At 29.7% G+C, this 19,436-nt stretch overlaps 2 protein-coding genes across 2 annotated transcripts in view; one reads left to right on the top strand and one right to left on the bottom strand.

Moving 5' to 3' along the window:
* Syn (synapsin) overlaps positions 1–19,436 on the bottom strand; it is a 147,863-nt gene that overhangs the window by 40,865 nt on the left and 87,562 nt on the right. The gene's annotated exons all lie outside the window — the stretch shown is intronic.
* Positions 8,688–19,436, top strand: part of Timp (Tissue inhibitor of metalloproteases) — an 87,395-nt gene continuing 76,646 nt past the window's right edge. The window contains exon 1 of the mRNA XM_088224541.1: positions 8,688–9,061. The gene's annotated coding sequence lies outside the window, so the exon portion shown is untranslated. The remainder of the gene's footprint in view (positions 9,062–19,436) is intronic.

Here is a 19,436-nt window from a genome sequence, read left to right as displayed (position 1 = left end):
CTAGAAAAGCTTCCCGAAGGAGATCTCTTTTCACGAAATCACTCTGATTCCAACTTTGTGCAGAAAACAAGCAACCCAGAAGAACATAATGTGTACTTTTTGGATTGAGGAAAAGGAGGAAGTGAATTCTTCACTGACTGGGAATTGATTGTACATTTTCAAAGACTCGAAATTATTTTTGGAAGTTACCAAATCTGTATACCCAATTAGACCCATCTATGAACCTCGGATATTAGCAAGAAGCCCATTCGGTATTCGTAGAAATAGTGTAAGGGACAAGACCACAATATATCTTCAGAATATTAATTAAGATATCTGCCACGGCCCGAAGTGGAATCAATAATAATGAAAACAAATAATTTTTCATTGAATTTACCATGAACTGATAAAAAAAATGAGTAGTCCAGTGATCAAAGATAACCCAAAGAAGACTTTAGACGCTGATGGATTGAGAGGAAAAAAATAATGGTTTTACTGAAAGAAAAGATTGCCAGCGCGATTACTAAGCATTCAATTAATTTAAAAACAGAGACATCCCTTCACTGGGTGTAATCAATGATTATAATAAAAATTACCGGTAAAATTCCTTGGTTTAGTTTGATTGATTTAATTTGACCAAGGAGCGCTTTCACCTAAGTAGGCATCTTTAGAACCGGTGAAACTAAAACAAAAACTGAAGCAAGGAGTTTTTATTAATAAGTTTATCAAAATCATTATTTATGGAGTTTTATCAAGAAATATTGACAAAATCATCAATTCAATACTGTACTTAATTTTTTTTTTTAATTACAATACATAATATTAATTTTACTCATTATAAAAAAATAATAAAAATGATTTATCCTTGAAGCATAAAAAACAAACATGATTTATTTATTTTATTTTTTCCGCCTGTTTCATATGAAAAAACTGTGGAAACACGTTTAATTTCGTCCATAATGCTTATTGCGACGCACAAATAATCAAATCTCAACATTATTTTATTAGCTTCTAGCGAAAAAACGCATTTGCAAAATGATTTTGATATTTTTTCATGGTCGTCACTCGTTACGCATTTAATTAACAAGAACACTATTAAATAAATTTAATAAAAAGTTCTACGTATTTCATAAAAATAAACAGGTAGCAGGTGTAAAAATGCTAAATCTTAAGTCCCGCTGAACTGCCAATATGAGTTTCATCTGCTCGATCAAAAAGTGGGATATAAGTATTATTGAAACAAAATAGCGATTCGACTAACTAATTTAATAAATAATCTTGACACATAACATCAATTTGGTTTAGTTTAAACTTTTTATATAATGACCAACAAGCGCTTTCGTCTAAGTAGGCATTTTCAAAACTGGTCGAGAAAAAAAAACAGTAAACCAAGAAATTTGATTGATTTTTCGGATCAAAATTATACGAGTAAACAAAGAACTGTTATCTAGTAATATCGGAAAAAAACAAAGTTAGTAATTTGATAAAGAACATATTTTTGAAGAGTGTTAGTACCCGTGGTAGCGGCAAAGACCTATTTAGTTTTTTTAGTACTGTGATGTTTTTTAAAATAAATCGAGTATTTTGCAAAGTTCTAGCAAAAACTGTTAATACGTCAATACAAGACAAGTCATCCCATATTGTATACGTTAGGTGAAGAATGTATGCAACGCGGATGTCGGATGTGGTTTAAGCTATTTTTAATTAAGTCTATCGTCGTAAGTAACGCGTCTAAAAATACACTCCTTCGCAGACCATAATCTTAATTCCTTTATATGAGTCAATTCAAAGTGTTTCCTTTGAAATGGAAATATTGCAGTCAACAAGTGATTATTTATTTGATGTTTCTTTACAAAGTTTCATGAAGTAAAAAAAAATACTAATCTTTACTGAAACGTGAAGAACTTTTCCGTTGGAGAAATCAGAAAACAGTGGCTTGATGTTTCTTTTTAAAAATATTTATAACTAATTTGATTCTTATCTAGATTTAAATATGTTAAAAACTCGTTTAAAATGACCACCAAACTTGAAATATTAGGGTGAATTCTAAGAACGCTAATATTTCTTTTTTTTTTTTAAAAAAGAAAAATTATGTTCTCAATCTAGCGTACGTGTAAAATAAGAAAACCTAACCTGAAAATATTATATTACGAACACCAGTGATAAAAAAGGTAAAACATTAAAAAACACAATAGTTTCAAAATAAATTTCATGTGTTCTTAAAAAAAATGAGCCATTTACAAAACAAGGCTAGAAAAGTGGAAATCAAGTTGTAGTAAATCATTTTAAAGTGCCATATATTTTGAAAATACAATATAGTATTTTTCAGACAGTTATGTTTCTTAAACAAGCATAATAAAGTAATGAACATACATATGAGTGAATTATAAAATAAATTGAAACAATATTTCTATTAAAGCAGCGAATTGATATGAATGTAGGTTGGTATTGTTATTGAATGTAGATTTAAAGAATATTGGCAAACTGCCAGAGAACTCGCGACATATTGTAATAACCGTCAGAGAAATGTTTGAAATATTTATGATGTTTTGCATAACACAATTATCATGAATGAAGCGCAGTAAGGTATGTCACCTTCAAGTTACACATCTTACATATGGGAACCATGAATTATACATATTCTCGCTAAGCGTGACAATTTATACGGTTCAGCTTAATAAAAGCATTTAATCAAAGTTTTATATATTTGAAACAAACGAAAAACTGTCTGAAGATTAATTTTGTATATAAATCTTTAATAATAGTATCATGTAATAAAACCTATTACATTACATTTATACGAGCATATAAGCTATATCGTACATTCTACAAAATAGTTATAATTAAAAAATAAAATTTCCAGGAGACCCAAAAAATTAAATGAGAAAGTTCGGTCGTTTATTAAAATACTTTTATTTGTTGCTGGACTATTGACTTAGCCAAAATATTTATCATTTATCAGCGTTATGATTTTTCGAAGTTTTGTATTTTTGAAATTACTCCGCGTGTTACGTCACAAGTTCTCTTCCCCTTCTTCTCGGCGAGTTCTGATGATTGGTCAGTTGACTTACCGTAAACCGAAAATCAATCACAACTCTCTTATCATTGGTTGATTCGGAAGAACTAGTGACGTCGATCAAAGTAGTTCATTTTTTCATGTATTTTCTAGAAACTTCGCCCTACAATGGAATGCTTTAATTTTTACCGCGCGTAAGAAAACATTTTTATACCCAATTTTACGTAGGGCTAAACTTCCTCATTATAACAAGGCGTTGTCTTATAACCGTATGTTTTGTATTAATTTTTTTCGTCTATCTTTTCGACTTTAAAATAATGCCGATGTGCAATATAATATTTATTAAGATTAATATTTTTTATGGAAAACTTCGATTTTCGTAAAGAAAATTGTTTAAATATGACACTGTTTGAGAACGGCGGCGTTCAAAAAAGCGTCAGTGTAAGTTTATCGTAGAGCCATCAAATGGATAAATAAGCTATTGTTACTAGATGTTAATGTTTTAGCATGAGATTCTCTTTTATAATTTATTCGGTGTACCTAACTGAAAAAACGTTTTTATTGTCGACTTTATTTTATCGGATGTGCGATTATGTAGTTTATAAGGTACATATTAGTGACCAAACGAAACAAGATTTTCATCCTTCAGGCTTCTGTTCTAGTTTCGGCCGAAACTGAAACCAAAATTTATTTTAATGAATTAAATGTCTCGTTAAAGGGCCCAAAGTTAGGTGTTTTTATCGTTAAACCTTAGGCGTTTATTAAAATAAGTCTTTAATAATATACACAATGAATTAAAAGGCATCATTTTAATGGGTGAATTAGTTTATTTTTAGCGATTTAATGATCGTTGTTATGTTATACATATAACTTATGTGCAACAGTTCTTCTATTTACGCTATAGGAACATTAACTTACTAACTAAAAATGAATTAATATATTACAACAGAGATGAAGAACATTTAAGAGAAGGTAATATGGAAGTCTAGGCATCTACAGGGCTTATGACCTGTCAATGGCTGGTTTAAGTGGCCACTTTACACACTGTGTAATATTCACCATTCTGCCCATATTTAAACATCCACATTCCTTCAATTCTTTCATCTGTTGATGTTTGTGAAGTAAATATAATAATAATATTAATAGAAACAGCTCCCCAGGGAGTTGAATCCAGTCCTTGTCTACAAAAATTTGGACAAACTCAAAGTATTGTTAACTATAAGTGAATTACAAAAATAGAAATATGAACTATTTAGTAAATGGAAAGACAGAGGCATATCCAAAGCTACCAAAATAAGTTTGGTTAGGACTTAGTATTTATTTTTTTAAATATGTGCGGAAACATGGACAATAAGGGCAAAATAACGCAACATAATAGATGCCTTTGAGATGCGGTGCTGGAGGCGTATGCTAAGGATATCCTGGACTGCCATACGCATCAGCGCCTCTATGCCTCGAAAGACTTTACGAGAGAAAATGGCCGGAGACGCTGGTTGTGGTCGGCAGTGTAGAGGGAAGAAGAGGGCGAGGGAGGTTTCGAGGTGCCGAGACGAATGGAAGACTGCAGTTTCGTGAGTACGACACGGTGGTCACTATCACCAGTCGGGGGGGACCGACTAGGGAGAGCTCTCCAGATCCAGCAGCCTTATTCTGTCACAATTTCGTTTCGTAGGTTCGTTCGTTCGTAATATATTCATCTCATTCTGACGCAATCAAACCCGTATTTTACTCTCGTTCCCTCTCATACGATACGAATGAATTTAAAAAACGAATTAGGCCAAAGAATTATACAATTCAGTGCAAACTAGTATTATATTTACAAAAACCAACGTTGAATGGATATTATAAATTACATTTTTATGTATTTCAAAATAAACCTTCAGGAAAAATGTATGCAGCAGCCAATTAAATTCACATACTCGTAATTACTGCTCTCCTTTGATAGTTGGCCAGGATCTCTACTAAACTAAAGATATCTTTGATGGACTGTATGAAAATATTTTTATTCCAGTAAACAAAGTGTAAGCTCTGTGACAACCTTCTGACTCGAGGAGAAAACAAAAAAGCCAAGTTATACCTCGTGCTATCTATATACATATACTCGTATACTATACCGAGAGTACCCACCAAAGCAACAATACTCATTGCCTCGATTATGATGGGAAGATAAAAGTTATCTTCAATTTTATCTACAAAGTAAAATTAAGTTTTCTGTATGAAAAATAGAATATGCTTAAAATATTTTTTTCTAAACTAGTTGAATTACCGGTTACCGACGAAAAAACTTTGAATTTTCATACTAATATACACACTTCCGTACACAAATATCGATATTAGTTTATACCGTCTCAGTATATATCGATGAAGATAGCCGTTTATAATCGCGGCCCTGGTGTGGCACTCGAACAAAAATCGGTAAGAATTTAAATGAAGAACTCCGTCTAAGGAAAAAACTTTAAAAGAAGCACCTTTAAAAAAAAACTTTTTTTAAATAAAAATACATTGTATAAATAATGCTTTAAGTACTCGTATACCCTAATATTTGTAGACACGCCTAAATTACACCTTCTAGGGAGTTATCAAGATTGAAGTTCATTGCAACAGAGAAGGAAAACATTAAGGAATGTGGATGTACAGGCATATACAGAACTTTAAATTAATCACTAAAATAAGGCAATGACTGGTCGCAAGCACAGTGAATAAGGAACTTCAGCCCTACGGGAAATTGGATACAAAAAATGTTTTCTTTCGCGGTGTAAAAATTAGAGCATTAAATTGTAGTGCAAAGTTTAAAAATGTACAGAAAAAATAATAAAAAAATGTTTTAATAAAAACGCAATACTTTGAATGACGTCACTGGTTCACATGAATCAACCTATGATCTGAGAGCAATGGAAGATTTCCCGTCTGCTTGACCAATGGGAAGAACTGAATGAGAATAAGCGGAAATGAACCTCTGACGTTACACGCGGAGTTATTTCAGAAATACAAAACTTAAAAAATCATAACGCTGATAATACGATAGTAAAAATTGAAAAAAAAATTTTTGCTTAGTTATATAGTCTGTTAACAAATATATATATTTTTAAAAATCCCTGAACTTCCTCATTCCCTTCTTAGAAGTGTTCGCTTTGTTGTATTAAGTTTTACCATTTTTTATACGTTGAAATGCTTGAAGAATAATTTCATTATAAATATCTTACAACTTTAATTTTCTGACTGTCGCGTTCTTTTCTTTTAAACAAACCTATTCTTCGGGCTTAAAATTAAATGCACTGCGTGTTTGGTTAAGTCATAAGATTAAACTCGATGTTGTATTTAATGTATTCTTCCTAGGTATGTTTGTTTTGTGGCGTTTTGTTTTATTGAGTCGCATAATTACGGCATTGTTTTGTGTGACTCAGAGCTGAAGGTTTATTGTATGAAGGTACTCATAGGTACTTGAGGATCAAGACTCTTCTAGAAAGTTTAATGCAATCGGTTCAACACTCCCATTCCATAAATGGACATAATATTGTGTTTCATCACAAAGTAAGTACCCCGTTATGGCAAGATTTGTACATAAATAATATAGTACAAACTTTTGTTTGATTGAAAAAATTAAACTGTCAGAATTCTGTATAAATCTACAAGCGTTGCCCGCATTAATGGATGCGATAAGAAAGTAATTTGCACGTTTTGCGATATAATAAATCTCATTGATTTTTTTTACAGTAAAACATATAATGGTCTTTATACTATATGTGGCTAGCAGTAAACTGGTTGACTACAAAAATTAGAAAATATAAAATAAATTTACGTCCTTTTAGGAAATGTTTTTGCTTAATATTTAAAGCAGAAAGACTTTCTCAAATTTCCAATAAGACTGGAGACTTATTGAATACAATGAGTTTACTGAAGGTATGCATACATTTCATCCACACTAAAACTTTTTATCGTGACTGTGTTTCTTAATTAATAAATTAAAAACTTTGTTAAGAATCTTTGTTTGTTAGTCATTTTTGTAATTTTTGTATTATAATACAAACGTTTATTAGGGGGGTTGCTGCAATATATTTTATCTAACCGAAAACAGATTGGTAATGCCTTAGTTTTGTGGACGCTTTTTTAAAGTTTTCAGTGGTCATAAAGGTTTATTAAAAATTATTTTTATACAAACAGTTTCTTCCAAAATACTTGGTATTCGAAAGGTTTTTTTCATATATTTATTAAATAACTATGTATGAAATGCATTAGCTGCTAGATCAGGTAAAGAGTTTGGAAAGGGATAGGTAAAGGACCCAAGAAAAATAGAAAATATATGATAAAACACAATTGGGTTCCAAGTTCTTTAGAGGGCTGATAATAATATCAATATTATTGAATAATAGTTAGTCAACATAATAATATTTGGGTATTTATTCTTATTCATATCCTGGGCTTATATTACTTCATAAATATAATGCAAAACAAATTAAAAACCAACTTAATAATTCAGAAATAACTGTAAATCATAAAGGTAAAAGGTAAACTTTGAATAGATCAACTGATCAAAAAAAAAATACAAGGACAACCAAAATACCTACATAAAAAAACTAACAACAGTCATATAATGGATAAAAACGGCACTAAGTTACAACTCTTTTTATTGAAATGCTACATTTCTATTTAAAAACAATAATTATGTAATCGTTTGTATTAAATTAGTTCATGAATATATAGTTAGGTATAATGTTTTATTTATAACAGTAAATTTAAATAAGAAGCCGATATATTAAAATAATACCGTAAAACACGCGACAGTTACGGTGAGTTTCAGGAAATACAAATATAAGTTATTTGACTTTTCCATGTTAACTTTATTCATTGCGTTTATGTTTCTGGTTTGTTGATTTTATTGCTTTTTCGGACATCTTTTCGTCAGATGTTCATTCCATTCTCACACATTTCTATTCCATCATTGAGAAAATATTTGACGTGGGCATTCGCTTCTAAAATCAGTTATGTTCATGTGACATGTTTATTTCATGTTTCAATATTTACGTTTCCAAAAAAATCGTGATGTGCCAAACATACAAAACACGTGTCTTGTACCTACCTTTACACACGTAACTCTATAACGCACTGTACACGTGTTTTTTTATGTATTTAAAAGCATAAGGAGAAAAATTGAAAAGGAGTAAAGAATGATTTTTTTCGTTGTTTTTAAATCCAAATGTTGAATTAAAACAAAACATTTGAAGCAACAGGTATTAAAAACTGTACATATGAGAACGGTATCTGATTAATAAATTATAAAATAATATTTTTAAGTGATACAAAACTTGAAAAAGATTTTCTAACAATTACTACAATTGACTTCTCTTCAACATATATTTTCTTTCCCAACTGCTGACAATAGAAGATTGGCGAGTTTTTTTTTTAATCGATCGATATTCGATCGATATCTGAAATTTTCCTCGGATCAGTCAAAGAAGATTATTAAAGTAAAACGTACCTATTCTGGTAAATGATAAAACAGATTGTGTTATCGAGTAGAGGAAGGCCGGCGGCGGCGCTGCGGCTCTAGGACAACTAATTACAAGTGTGCTATGTAATGTGCATTGGCACTTACACTAGTGCGCGTAGAGAAACAATGTTTGACATTTGAAACAGCGGGAAAGCATTTCTCCCGCCCGCCTCCCGCGGTTACTTCCGATAAAATGGCGCCCACCTTTCCGATCGTATTTTTACTCGTGACACAAACATGTGAACCAACCACTACATAAGGTACACGGGCACTCTGATCCATTCAGTACTTCTCCGCCGTACAGTATTCGGTATTCGTATTTCGTATTCAGTATGATATCAGACGTGCTATACTGAGGTTGTGACGCCTTACTGAGGCAGATGTTTACACGCGCGATCCGCAATCCGACTATCTAATACGAACGTCAAATTGTTTACATTCAAAGGCAAAGTGTGTTTTGCTCCAATTTCACAATTTGGATTCTTAAGTGCAACGAAAACTGACTAGAAATTTATGACGTTAAGTTTTACGATTGTTTTGTGTGCTACAGCTGATATTTCGTACAATTTATTTCAGAGGTATGTCGTTTTATGATACTTTTATGCATTCAAGAAGACACACAATGATACTTTACATTAACCGTTTTCAACAAAAAACTTATTACACGTATATCGTTCAGTATACGTCGTTATTTACCTCTTACGCGAAGGAATGATGTGCCTTCAATAAAAATTGTCTTAAAAGGGGAGTTCGTAAATGGTTTAAACATTTTCCACGAAAATTAATATGACCTCCATTAGCGAAAAGCTACTTAAATTGTGACTGAATCTAAAATGCGAGAAACACATCACATATATTTTAAAATGTAAATATTATAATTGTGAAAAACTTTATTAAGATGTATGTACTTTTTTCAATTCTTTTTTATTAATATGACTTCTGTTGTTTTTCCTAGTAAAAAAAAAAAGAATACAAGTTATCAAACTTATACCTAAGAATTATACTGCGTAACATTAATCCCATTTTGAACCGGAACATTAAAAAAAAAACATTTTTTTAAAACCCAAAAATAATTAGGATTCTTAAAATATTTTGTGCATCTACGTCAGCAGTATTTTTTGCCAGAAGGTTGTGGAAATGAATTTTCTTGTTTGTACTACTTAATGCATTAAAACGTAATTCTATTACCCCAATTACCATTGATAAAATATTTATTTGACATAAATATTGATAAATTTTTATTACTATCCGACAATGTTAAAGGTTTGTGTTAGTAATGTAGGCAGACGATAAATATTGCATATTTTTGCAGAAAAAATACTCCTGCTAATTAATTCATCCAAAAAAATTAACGATTTAAGTTGTTTTTATAATTAATTTATGCAATCGAGCGCAGCATATTTTGATCAATAAGTCAATAACATTTTGTATCTGATTACGCGTACATCATAATTTGATATTTTAGTTTGCTAATAACATAAACTGAGAAATTGTGTACATAATGCAGAATTAGTATATTTTTGACTTTACGTACTTACATTTAAAAATAGATAAATGATAATAAATAATTATACATTCTTTATTCCAAAATATATACATTTAGTGTTATTTATTCCTCATTAATTAGTAGGGTGATTGAAGATTAAATGTACATATATTTAAATATTTGTAAATATATGTATATATATGTATATTTATTGGATATAATATTTATGTTAAGGGGATGTATAAAAGGAGTTATTACGTGTCATTTTGCGTGATTTAACCAAATTTTATGGTCATTTTCTTTTAGTCGTAAAACTCCTAAATAATCGTATTGGAAGATTGAAAACAAATTGTGATAAAGCTAGGTTCAATCCTCGGACCATTGATCAGTGAGTTTTTAATGCTACCACGTGACTACAACTCGTCTCGGCCGTCTCTGGCTGGTTCAAGTGATTATATTACACACTGTAATATTCACCATTCTGCCTGTATTTGACAATTTCCTATTATAAATTTAAATTATACATTCACAAAAATCCAATATCAATTAACTTTACGTACCTATGTTTACTGTAAGTTATAGCAAATTAAAATATATTCAGCCTTCGTAGGAGATTATCGAATACAATTTGAAATTTCCACAAGAGAAAGCCTTTGGCGTATAGATTCATCGAGTTTTGAAATTAACTAAAGTTATTATAATATATAAATAGTAATTTGATATTTATTTATTTATTTATTTATTATATATACGACCTAAGCCAATTACAACCGTTACATAAAGAAACATAAATACAAGAAACTAAACAAAAAGAACATAAAACTATGTAGCAAAGACTAACAAGGGCAAAATAATAATGATATACAATATATTCATAAAAACGAAAGACACAAGACTTTGAGCTAAACCATGCCAATCCAATTTCACCCCACACTGTTTAGTCGCGAAGAGATCTAAGAAAAGCCGGAAGATCTATCCCAAAGAATTCCAAGTCTTGTGATGAATTGACTAATCTACACATTCTGGTTATTGGGATATAAAAACAAAAGTTGCTCTTAGAAGATTGAATAAATAGCAGATTTTGGTTTCTGATGACATGGTTGGGAACATGAAAAGAAATTGATTGCAACAGAGATGGGACACCACTTATAGTATTAAGTATGTTGAAAATGCATATTAGGTCCAACTCAGTTCTATTTCTCTCCAATAAAGACAGATTAAGAGATTGCTCTATTTCAAAATAGGAAAAATTACCCCTTTGTAATCCGAGCAACCATGCCACTTTTCTTAGAAAACGGTGTTGGACAGACTCGATATGGTCAATATGAGTCTTATGGTCAATATGAGACCAAGTAGGAGAAGCGTATTCTAGATGAGGTCGAAATAGTGAGCAATAAAGAGTTTTGATGGTATTAATATTTTTTAAGTCCGTCATCACTCTATTAATAAAACCGAGAAGTTTGAGAGATTTGTTTACAATATTATCAATGTGTTCACGATGGGAGAGTTTACAATCTAAAGTAATGCCAAGATCCTTTATTGACAAAACCATTGAATGGGAAGTATTTTTTAGTTTGTGGTTGAATTGTATCGGTTTTTTTCGTCACGAGAAAGATATTATTTTACATTTGTCAATGTTAAGTTGAAGACAATTGATGTCGCACAATTCATTAAAACAATTATATCATGTTGAAAAAGAAGACAATCATTGGGAAATTCAATAAGTTTAAGTATCTTCTTGTCATCAGCAAAAAGCCAGAATTTCGTATTTTGAAAAACATTGATAATATCATTTATAAAAATATTAAATAATAATGGAGCAAGGTGGGCTCCTTGAGGTATTCCAGAAGTAACAGTGATTGGAGAAGACAAGAAATTATTAATTTGAATCAACTGTTTTCTTTCACTTAGGTAAGACCTGAAAAATGATAATAAAGGATCTCTTATACCAATGGCTTCTAATTTAGCCAGAAAAATTGTGTGATTGACTTTGTCGAAAGCTTTAGAAAAGTCTGTATAAAGCACATCAGCTTGATAATTGTCTTCAAGGGCACAAGTGATAGCAGTAGTATAAGCAAACAGATTGGTTGTAGTGGATTTAGCAGCTTGAAATCCATGTTGTTGATCTATTAATACATTTTTGAACACAGATGTCATTTTTTGTAATAATAAATTCAAATATTTTTGGAACAATTAAACATTTAATACATTAACACAACATATTACATTGATATTAGTCTATAATTTTTAATAATAATGAATATTGTTGTCATCCTAATTCCCATCCCAAAATGAATTATTTGTTTGACACAATAACTTGTTTTCTGAAAAGTGAAATATTCGATTAGTGAGTACACACTGAGAGCATACGAATATAAGATTATGAATTATTGTTTGTTCCGAATAGTGTTTTGGTAGTTGAACCCGTATATGTTCTAAACGTCCTCTTATCAGTATGAGGGTTATTCATAATTCATAACCATAGTTTTAGCATGGTGAGCAAGGGTACATTCTAATGAACCAAGCAAAAGTAGAATACGCCATAAATCGATATCCACAAAAGTATCCATTAAAACTCCTGCGTGTAAAATAATGAGGAAGTTCAGTACTATTATAAATTGGATATGAAAAATGTGTTTAATTTTACTATAAAGGTTCTTGAAAATGAATGAACTTTGTTTTAAAAATGGCTTTAATTAAAACGGATTACTTTGAATGTCGTCACGAGTTCTTGTGATACAACCAATGATAAAGTATTGTGATAGATTTCTGGCTTAAGGAAAGCTAGTTTATTAATCAGCAAATTTCACCGTAGATCACTCGTGACGTCACAGGTAGAGTAATTTCTAAATTATAAAACTTTGAAAATTCACAGCGCTGATGATACGATACATAAAAATATTTAATCAAAAAAATCTCTTAGTTTAATAGTCAATAAACAAATTTAAAAAAAACACTGAACTTCCTCATTGAAGATTTTATTCGTAATTTTGTATTGAAATAAACAGTTTCGGATCACGTATTGACCTGGTGAATTTTGTACACATTTTTTAATCTTAGAAAAAATAAAATTGACTTCCCTCATTCCACCAAATAGTTAGAAGTTAAATAAAATGAAATTTCTTGTTTACGTAGGTTTAATGTGTTGCTTAGAAAAGTGAAAGGTGAAATGTCAAATTAATTTGAACATTACTTTTTGCATTTTAACCGGCATGGCACTAAATAAACTGATAAACGAAAATTCCTACGATGTTATTCAACAAATTAAAATAAACATCCACAGTACCTATTTTAAAAATAATATAAAATAAGAGTCAAGGTCTACCCCACACGACTTGATTCCCATTTTTAGGACAAATATGTGATATCTAAAATGGCCTTACTTGGAATTATTCTGATAAATATTTCCCTTTCCCGGAACGCTCTAGAAAATAAAATAGATTATTTAAGGTAAACACATAATATTATTTACGACAGTAAAAATTGAATTACGTTGAACAACTTAATAAAATTGAATTACGTTGAACAAATATTTATCTAGCAAAAATAATTTTCCCTCAAATATAATATATTCATTTTTAGATCTTGTCTCGAGGAAGTTACCATTTTATTTTTTTGTCCTAGCTTTGATTTTCGTGAATTGTATTTTATTTTGATTGTACGTGTATATAAAAACATGAAATGTTTTAAGCGTTGTGTTTTAGACTGAATAAGTCCTTAAATATATAAATAATGTAAAATTTTGAGTGAGAATGAAAACCTGACTGATTTCAAGACAGCTAAAAAGTTTCCGAAATAAAAACATCTTATTGACAAAAATGAAAACAAAATATTTTGCACCTCCGATAAAATAGAGTCATAACCCAAAAATCAGGTTTTTTATGTCAAAAAACTAAATTATCATATTTATTTTTTATATATACGGCCTAAGCCAATTACAACAGTTAGATGAAGAAACATAAATGCAAGAAACTGAACAAAAATAACATAAAACTATTTAGCAAAGACAAACAAGCGCAAAACAATAATTGTATACAATATATTCATAAAAATGAAAGACCTAAGACTTCGAGCTAAACCATGCCAATCTTACTTCATCCCACACTGTTTAGTCGCGAAGAGATCTACGCAAAGCCGGAAGATCTATCCCAAAGAATTCCAAGTCGTGTGATGAATTGACTAATTTACACATTCTGGACATTGGGGCATAAAAACCAAACCATATCCTTAATAGATTTGTTATCCTATAACACTTTAAAAAGAAAATCACGATGGTCAAGTAGAAAAGTTAAAATATGACATTGTTTGAGAATGGTGGCGTTAAAATAATATAAGTATTAGCTGGTAAATCGTAATGGTAGAATTTAGTAATTTTTTTCGCATATCAGAGTATTTTTATAATTTATTCTGTATACCTGCTTATCTAAAAAATGTTATTTTTTTGGTCTATTTTATCAGTTATTTGATATGTAAATGTAAAATCCTGATTGTAGTATATTTTTTAACTAAATCGTACTTGCAAATGAATTTATTAATATAGTTTTATATCCAGACATCATACAGATGGTCCCAGTCTCACCGTTTATTAAAGAAGGAAGTGTGTAATAAAATTGATATATGAGATTTTAAGTAGCTTGTCGTCGATGGGACGATTTGTAGGAACGACAAATTATCCTGATTGTCACCAAACTTAATGACCATTTCACTTCTGTATGTTTTACCAAACATTGTCAAGTTATTTATTCCCAATGATAGGTTAAAAATTATTTTTTCGTACAAAATACATTTAAATGTGCATAATATATTTTTTTCCTTTTTTTTACTCTCGTGAGCTAATGAACATATTACTTAGTGTTATAACATAACTTCGGGTCATCTTGGCGATGCAAATAATGGAGCCATAATATTACAGTTTTGAAGACGATTATGAACGAGTTGACTTTTTGATGAAAATGCATTTTTTATACTGTACTGTTATCGACATTTTTTCAGCTATGATGATAAAACCATTTTTTTTTATTACCATTTACGTTACGAAATTAAAAAGATTAATTTTTTTTTACAATATATAAGTTTATTTTGTAATATTCACTTGGATCTTATTACCACCGAAACGAAAATGTTCATACCGATGTCCTGTTGAGAATATTTTTTAATGTTTTCTTGAACATTAAATCAAAAAATGTTTTTTAAAATGTGAATCACAATGTAATGAAAAAATGTTTTACAAATATTTTTACATGTTTAAGTACTCAAAAAAGGTTTTCGTAAATGTTGAAAACTTTTCTATCGACGAGATGTAAATACGAGTATATATCGCCTTGCATTTAGGCCGAGGTGAAAGTATCGTTATGAGTCTTTATAACTGATAAAACAAAAAATTGGTATCGTCGATAAAATTTTTATAAAAAAAGATTATTTTTCGCCGATGATTGGATATCAAAGATGCAATTGACAAAATATTTTTTTACTGAAGGATCTTAGTCTTTAATTTATTTTATATATTTATCTTATAATTGTTATTATGGTTTGTTGATAATCCTATGACCATTGATCTCTGTATTTGGGTTACATTTTTATCAAAGATAACTAGAAAGTTTGAAATGTAAATAACATAAATAAATATAGAGACATTTTTATTCGCCGGGTTGCCGGAAAATATCACGATTAAATGAATTATTTCATCAATCTCTACATTAGAATATTATAAACATGTGGTACAGCAATAAAATGATGACGTTCTTGTATGTAATATGAATAGGGTGAGATGAAACTTATTATCCAATCTCTGCTAACAAAAGCGACACAACCAAATGCAGTACATAAATCAAATGTTGTACGTTTGTAGTTTTTGAACTGTAGAAATTAATAACAGCCAGGTACCCAGTTGTTTCAGCTCTTTGGATATCGTCTAATTTATTTACATAATAAACTATGTCGTTTTTATACATATTTTATACAAGATAAAAATAATTTCAATAATAGGTCAGCGCAATTAGCAATCAGCGTTCGTTATTATTCTAGTAGCTCCAATTTTTCGATATGTTATACAAACAACCTGTGTCCTGACGTAAAATTGATGATTTAGTAGACCTTGGCGTGTATAAACGCGCCCCCTCCGCCATCTCGAAAATACCACCCGCAATCGAGTTCCAATCTGATTAATTCCAAATATCTTGTTTCTAATGCAAAGTGGTTTCGAGAAAAATGGTAGGACATGATTTTCTTCGATCCCAAAATTGAGCGTAAGAGTTTGAGCACATTTTGCGAGGGTGTTTTTGTGTATTCGTGGGCCGAGAAAAAATATCCCGAATGGCTGACATAATTCCTAATAGTCGCAGACAGCCCACTGTTATCCGCTATTACTAGTTATGTATAAAAAATAATAAATTTTGAAAACGAATGGGTATTTTCATGGTCCTTATTTCCAGCATCTATAAGAAAGTTAAGAGGTTTTATGTTATTTTTTTATTTGTTAGTAGACTATCAAACTAAGCCCAAAAAATATTTTTTTTATGTATCGTATTATCATGGCTATGATTTTTAAAGATTTGTGATTTTGAAATTACACCGCCCGTGACGTCACGAGTTCAAGTCGGTGAGTTTTCCTGATATATAAAAAAAAACCCTTACCTGTCAAAACGTGGAAAAACATGGCTACGTAGAAACCAAGAATCTATCACAACACACAACAGCGCTTTAATTGATTAAATATTTTTTAATTGAACCTGTGCGTTTCTAAGTAGTTTATTTTATTTATATGTATATATATACACATAATTATATATTAATTTTCATACATTTTCGAGAAACTTTGCAGTAAAATTAAATGCTTAACTTTTTACGGAGTGCAAGAAAACATTTTTAATATTAAATTTGCCTCAGCACTAAACTTCCTCATTTACATAGTCATGTTATGTAATAAAAATTTAAAGTAAGAGTTTGCTGCATAATTTTTAAGATAAAAGTTAGAGTATTTTAAAATTTTAATCAACATAAATTTAGTGAAACTTATAATATTAGAAATCAAACACCGATTTAAGTCTACTGAACACTTTATTTTATTTTTATAAATATAAAAACAAAAATTTCGTGACAATAGTTTTGCCTTGTTAGGGCATTTGCAAACGAATAAGGCGAAACAATTGTCACGAAATTTTGGTTTTTATATTTGTGAAAATAAAATAAAGTTTTCAGTAGACTCAAATCAGTGTTTGAATTCTAATATTATAAGTTAAAATATGGAGTTCTACAAAATAAACACCAAATCAATAAATTAAATTTAGTGTTTTAGATCGTGAATTTTAAAGCTAGTTCAATAATAAAAGCACTAAAAAAAATTTTAGCTCATGATTAGCTTTTATCTTCGTTACAAACTTTGTGTGTGTTATAACATCTCTTTAAAACATTTTTTTTATTTTGGCACCTAAAGCTATTTATTACCTGTCAAAGTACAACTCGAAATCAAAATATCTGCGTATTTGTAAGGACGAATTTTTTTAAAATTGTAGTATTGTACTGCACTTACAGTATTATAAAACTTTTTCGTAGTGAAAAAAAAACGTTTTTAACCTATATAAAATTGTAAAAAATGTTTTTTCACAAAAAAAATATTTAAGTGTAGTAAATTCTTGTATACATAAATTAATAAAATACATAAAGTACGTTCCTTTGTTAGAGTACATAGCGTCTACAAATATCCCTAAAATGATATATTTAAAAACATAAATAAATATTGAGGTTAATTTTGTGCATTTTAAAAATATTCATTATTCATTATTTTTTTTACTTAAAAAGTTAACGTTCAATTATATTAGCTTACACCTTTATAAATCCATAATCATAAGTCATTTGATTGTTTTAAACATCAATCACATCAAACTCTTTAAGATAATATAAATTATTATCTCTATTAAAATGCAACATAAATCACTCTATATCGTGCTTCGGGTCTTGTAAACTAATGTTGAATAATCTATTAAAGTACCCATGTACTATACAAGCATCCTGCAAATTACCTTTATAAACTAGTCAAATTGATTACCGTAGTCTTTATTAGACGAATTAATATTTTCTCATGTTCTCTGTGCATTCATTACCGTGATACGGTCAGTCTATTGTTTTAAGAGTCGATGTATTTATTATTATGATTTGTTTTAACACTTTATACACATATTTAGATTATATATATAAGGGCGGGCATATTGCCTTAAGTAATTTTTTTCCTACCTACCCAAACCGTTCAGTTTAAGAAAATTACAAGTACATAGACATATTGAATCTTACAATTTTAGACAAAAATTAAAAACAAAGATTAAGGAAATGAAAATACATAAAAAAATTAACACTATACTATGAAGAGAGAAGATGGGATGGGATGGAAAGAAAAATGATAAAAGAACAACTTAAATATTTAGATAGTGATTTTTTTTACATTTTTAGATATGCATAGATACACATTTTTTTTGGAGACGTTCTTATAAATAATGTCCCCAGTCGAAATTTCTTCACGTTTTCGTGTATATGTAGATGGCCAGAAAAGTCGAAAAGTTCGAAAGACGTTAAAATTTTCTTGCGATATGTGTTGACCCTTTTTGCTAGCTGCCCATGCAGGTGTTCATTGTAGGTATTAAATTACAAAAATGCCTCTACATAAGTTATCCACGATCATAATAATAATAATTATGGTGTTCACTATTTAATTTTAATTCTCTCTAGCGATATAATATTTATTATTTTCTGACAGAATAAAAAAATGAGCCCCGAGAATATTTTTTTAAATTCCCGTAAATTTAATATTTACATTTTTTGTCAGTTTTGCATTTGAAATTGTATTAACATTGTTTGAATTTCGCATTGCTAGAATAGGAAAGTATTCTAAATAATATCATATATAATTTATTGTTATTGGTTGCGCCGATACATGTATTTATATATTTTTATTTCTAATGTAATATATATCAAGTTATAAATAAAAAAAATGTTGGAATGGGTACGGTATATAGCGCCATTTTCGTAATATACCTTAAGGGCACTTTACAAAGTGATATATGTAAAATTTTAATTTTATATAAATATACATTTTGATTTTACTTTGAATTATGGATAACTTATTATGTAGCGCATCAGAGATCCTAAATAACTGAGCCTCGAAGTACCGAATGAATGAGGCCCGTAGGGTCAATTTAATGAGGCCTAGAGAACAGATTTATTAAGGCCCGTAGGGTCAATTAAATTAGTCCCGAAGTGCCAAACTTACAAGCATGTATCAGTCGCCGACAGTTGACTGTGCTTTTATTTTTATAATTATAGATTCCTCACTATTCAATTTTAATGGCTTCCTACTTAACTTTTTTTGGTTGATATTTAATATATCTAAAAAAATTGTGTGGATTTGGTAGCACTTTTTTGAGGGACAGCTTTTTATTTATTTAACACGTTTAATATATTACAAATTTTTACAAAGG

The sequence above is a fragment of the Micrasema longulum genome, unplaced genomic scaffold, assembly GCF_059751315.1.
Source record: "Micrasema longulum isolate JH-2025_06_02 unplaced genomic scaffold, ASM5975131v1 h1tg000294l, whole genome shotgun sequence".
In the NCBI taxonomy this organism is placed as follows: domain Eukaryota; kingdom Metazoa; phylum Arthropoda; class Insecta; order Trichoptera; family Brachycentridae; genus Micrasema; species Micrasema longulum.
The sequence above is the reverse complement of the archived record's forward strand: the minus strand, read 5'-3'. Positions and strand labels throughout refer to the sequence as shown.